Here is a 5,135-nt window from a genome sequence, read left to right as displayed (position 1 = left end):
ACTTTTAAGAGACTGACTTGTCTTTCTGACGTTGACTTTCATATACGCAGAGTCAAAAAACATGCACTTTTTGTACCTGGGATACAAACATTCTGTCCATTGAGTGAGTAGTGAGGAGTATTGATTTTAATCCATGTGTAAAAGCCCCACATAAGGCCCACAGGAGGAACAAGGCATGGTACCTGGCGACATCTACAGTTTAATGCATATGCCTTGTGGCTAGCAACCCTGCAGCAGACATTGGCATAGCTCACCAAAGACATGCCAAGATTTTAACACAAAGCTCAAACTAGAAACCATCAGGAAGGCCATATTAAGTCCATTTTACAGATTGGGAAACTGAAGCTCAGAGAATTTGCCCAAGATCTTTCCTTTGGTATGCAGCAGAACCAGAATCAAACCCAGGTTGACAAGGCCATGCCAGAGTGGCCCCTCTTGTCTCTGTGGCCTTAGCTTCCCTCACCCGCAATTAGTCCAGTGAGGTAGACATTCTTTCTTGATCAGGTTTATGCCTTTCTGAAAGCTTAGCGTAGTGGTTTGAATATGCTTGGTCCAGGGAGCGGCACTGTTAGGAGGTATGGCCTCGTCGGAGGAAGTGTGTCACTTTGGGACTGGGCTTTAAAACCTTGCTCGTAGCTACCTGGATGATAGTCTGTCCTGACTGCAGTCAGATCAAGATGTAGAGCTCTCAGCTTCTCCAGTGCCATGCCTGGATGCTGCCCTGTTTCCTGCTTTGATGATAATGAACTGAACCTGTAAGCCATCCCCATGTCCTTATAACAGTTGCCTTGGGCTCCTCTCTCTTTCTTTTCTGCCACCACCGTGCCATCCAGACTGAGGAAGGCAGAGAAACTCCGGGGCCATGTGAGCCTTGGCCACAGTTATACCACAAGCACCCAGAAGGCCGCGGGAATGCCGGAGGCGTGCATCACCACAGGATCAACTTTGACAAATACGATCCAGGTTACTTCAGGGAAGTTGGCATGAAGCATTACCACTTGAAGAGGAACCAGAGCTTCTGCCCAACTGTCAACCTGGATAAGTTATGGATGTTGGTCTGTGAGCAGACACGGGTCAATGCAGCGAAAAACAAGACTGGAGCTGCTCCCATCATTGATGTTGTGTGATCAGGCGATTACAGAGTCCTGGGAAAGGGGACACTCCTAAGCAAACTGTCATCGTGAAAGCCGAAGTCTTCAACAGAAGAGTTGAAGAGAACATTAAGGGTGTTCGAGGTGCCCCTGTTCTGGTGGTTTTAAGCCACTTTGGAGGTTAATTTAATGCTAACATTAAAAAAAAAAAGAGTTGCCTTAGTCAAGATCTCCTCACAACAATAAAAACTCCAATTAAGACACCTAGTTATCTTTTCTCCTTGAAACAGAATCTCATGAAGTCCAGGCTGGCCCTGAACTCCTGATCCTGCTGCCTCTACCTCCCAAGTGTTGGGATTGGCTACCTCACCAGTTTCACACTGTTTTGGGGATTGGATTCAGGGTAGATGAGCACGCTAGCATTTGAACCACACCTGCTGCCCTCGAGGCCTTTTAATGTTTAAAATTTTAGAGTAGGTTGTATTTATAGAAAACTTGCATTTGGACATAATGGCAAACGCCTGTGATCCCAACACTTGGGGCTGAGGCGGGGGAATGCCTGTGTGTTCAAGGCCAGCTTAAGCTATAGTGTTTTCAAAAAACGAACAAACAAAGCAAATGACTAATTAAACAAATGGAAAACTTACAAAGAGTTCAGAGTTCCTGTGCTGTTACTGTGAACGTTTGTCCCAGCTTAGAAACCAACGCCAGCAGAGTGTCTGTGTCCCTTAGATCTCATCAGCTTGACATGAGCTAGAGTCATCTGGCAAGAGGAAATGTCTCCACCAGACTGACCTGCACCTGACTCATGCAGCATTTTCTTCTAATGGTTGACATGGGAGGGTTCCTGCCCTGACTTCTCTCCACGATGGGCTGTAGCCTGTGAAATTACGTAAGTGGTTTCCTCCCCCAGGTTGCTTTTGGTCATGGTCTTTATCACAGCAACGAAAAGCAAACTAGGACATCCTCCCACTTTGTTTAGATACCACTCACCTTCTCCTCAGCGTTTGATTTGCTTTGTTTGAGACAGGGTCTCCCAGCATAGCCCTGGCTGGCCTTGCCTTTTGCACTCCTCGGTCTTTGCTTCCTCAGGGCTGGCGTTGCAGGTGTGTGCCTCGATGCCTGGAATGGTGCCACCGGTGTCCACACTGACATCTTTCTTCTGCTCCAGTGTCCCATCCAGGGACACCACAAATCACTTTCCTCTGGCCTGTGGCATTTTCTCAGGTTCATTTGCTTTCTTAGGACTTGGACGATGTCAAGGAGTTCGTGATCCGGCTCTGTGGCTTTGTCTCAGCAATTGGGCTTGTCTGACGTTTTCTAACCCAGAAAGACTGGAGCTGTGGGTAGTTGGGAGAAGATGGCCAAGGTAAAGCTCACATGATAATCTGTCAGTGCTCACGCCACGGGGCATCACTGACGTTAACTTTAGTGCCTGTCAAGGGAATAAGCTATGTTTTCTAAAACTTTGTTTCACGAAAACATTTCTCTTCCCATTCCCTTCTCCTGACTACTCCTTGGGAACAGATCGCCCAGGCAGCCCCTGTTCAAAGTGAGGGGAGGGGGCTTAAACTATTCTCCCTGGAGGGAGGGAAGGCTTACAGAAATGACTTGGAACTCTTCCTTGAGGAAGATGTGTCAGTCAACTTTCCATTGCTGTGAGAAAACACAATGGACAATTTACAGGGATAGAAAGATTGGTTTAGGCTCACAGTTTCAGATGATTTTCCTTTAGGGAAAAAAATTTAAATTTGCTCTTTGAGGTTTTCATACATGTAGGCAATCGTTATTCTTTTTGTGTGTTTGTTTGGAATATTATTTTCTAGATACTACCTCTCTCCAACTCCCAGCAGGAGCCACTAACCTGTCTTCCTTCTGACTTTATGGCTTTTTTTAAATAAAGTTATTATTAGCAGCCCACTGGGTCTAACTAGTGCTGGCCGACCATGTGCAAATGGGCATGGGTACATTCACTAAGGAATGAACAACCAGAGGCCACATCCTCAAGGAAAAGTGGCCATCCACTGCCACTAACTCCGTAGGGAGAGAGTGTGGCCCCAGGAGCTCCTCCCCCAACCATTCGGAAAATTTGACTGACTTGATCTTGTGCAGGCTACCACAGTGGCCGGGAGGTGATGTGTGCCTCAACCACACCATGCCCAGGAGATGGTGGTGCTCTTCCCACTGCTCTGGTTCTTAACATTTCCTTCCTTCCTTCCTTCCTTCCTTCCTTCCTTCCTTCCTTCCTTCCTTCCTCCCTCCCTCCCTCCCTCCCTCCCTTCTTTCTTTCTTTTCATTGTTTTAACCTTTTATTGATTTTTTGTGAATTTCACATGTTGCACCCCAATCCCACTCATCTCCCTGTTCCTTCCTATCCACCCTCCTCACTGGCACCCTCCTGCCTCCAAAGAAAAATCCCTAACCACGGAAGCTGAAGTGTGCCATGCTGTGTCACAGGTATATCCTTTGGTTTACACATCTTCACTTTCAGATGTTCACTGCAGTGAGTCATTGTTCTGGTCCAAGGCCTCTGACTTCTGCTACACTATCAAATCTGGATCATCGCCGACTCCTCTCGGATATCCTGTTGTGGCCCTGTGTCATGAAGACCCTGCAGCTTTGGATCTGCAGGACCGGCTCCTTCATGAGCTCCAGCAGTTCATAGACTGGGGTAGGTGTTGGGGTGGCCAACTCGAAGCCCTGGATTTGGGCCTGGGTGGTGGATGAGTTGGTCAGCCTGCCAGCTCCCACACACAGGAGGCACTTCAGCACTGCTGGGGTTAGTTCATACAAGTGCCATATTTCCTGCTCTTATGCCCTTGGGCTGGCTTATCGGGACCCATGCCACCAGGGCCAGCTCTACTGTGCTGCCCACTCGAGGTGCAGGGCTGCTCTCTCGAGTGCTGCAGCCAGCAGTTTCAGCTGGTCTTCTGTAGAAGTAGGTTCCAACACATGTGGGGGCGAGTAAGTGCAAGCAGGCCAAGAAGAGTGAGTCTTCCTTCCTTCTTCCAATGTCCTTATGTAGACCTCCAGCAGAAGGTGTGGCCCAGATTAAAGGTGAGGATCACCGCACCTGGATCTGGAACTTGCTTTGTCCCAGGCCGGTTTTGAACTCGGAGATCTGCTTGCCTGGGCAAACATGGAAAGCATGTACTAATTTGCCTGGAGCTAAGCTTTTCATGGCCACTATCAGGATTTCCATGTCAAGATCTAGATCAGAAACCTGTGTCTTCCAGCCTTAAGGTCTGGATCGCAGGTGTGCCCTCCATTTCTGGATTGTAGTTCATTCCAGAGGAAGTCAAGATGACAACCAGGAAGAGCCATGACACTGGCCCACCATCATGTGAAGAACATTCATCACGTGCTGCTGCCACCATGAATGGAAGTACTCTGTCCTGCTTCCCTCACCTCCCATGATGGACTGAAACCCTGAGCCTAAACAAACAGTCCCTCCCTTAAGTAGATTCTGTATGGATGCTGTCGGGTATTTGTGTCCTGGATTAAAACAGTAGTGAATGAGGCCTCTGTCTAGAGAATTTTCTGGATTGTTAGCCTGTATCTCCATGAGAAATAACTTGTCTGACTGCACACCAATGATGACGGACAGTTGCTTCTTCTGTAGGTTTTCCTGTCAAGACACTGCTTTTTCATGCTTACTGAGCCCTTTCCTTTCTCCCATAGCACTTTCAGTGAGGTTGTGTTGGGAGCGATGCCCTTGAAGTCCTCCATTGTTGATGTTATTATTATGGTTAGAATTAAGTATGACTGGGTTCATGGAAAAATCCCCCAACCAGCTGCAGAAGACTAATACAAATCTGGTGGTCAAAATAATAATCATCTGATAAAGATACCCAATGTGAAGACCTGTAACCTTTCTGAAACAACCAACATCCTGCTGACTAATAGATATGACAAACCTGTGACTTTTCTGACAACCTGTCAACATCAGCCTACTCCCTGACCACACGAATATTGTGTCCTTGGCCTGCATAAATGTTTCTTATTTCCCCCCTCCCTCTGTTACCTATGTTATGGTATAAATTC

General features: G+C 47.4%; 1 pseudogene; it reads left to right on the top strand.

The window, feature by feature from the left end:
• The first annotated feature begins 810 nt into the window (after positions 1-810).
• On the top strand, positions 811-4,417 carry Rpl27a-ps3 (ribosomal protein L27a, pseudogene 3; annotated as a pseudogene).
• The last annotated feature ends 718 nt before the right edge of the window (positions 4,418-5,135 follow it).

This window comes from Rattus norvegicus, chromosome 1, assembly GCF_036323735.1.
Source record: "Rattus norvegicus strain BN/NHsdMcwi chromosome 1, GRCr8, whole genome shotgun sequence".
NCBI classification, from domain to species: Eukaryota; Metazoa; Chordata; class Mammalia; order Rodentia; family Muridae; genus Rattus; species Rattus norvegicus.
This window is presented reverse-complemented; position numbering and strand designations above follow the sequence as displayed.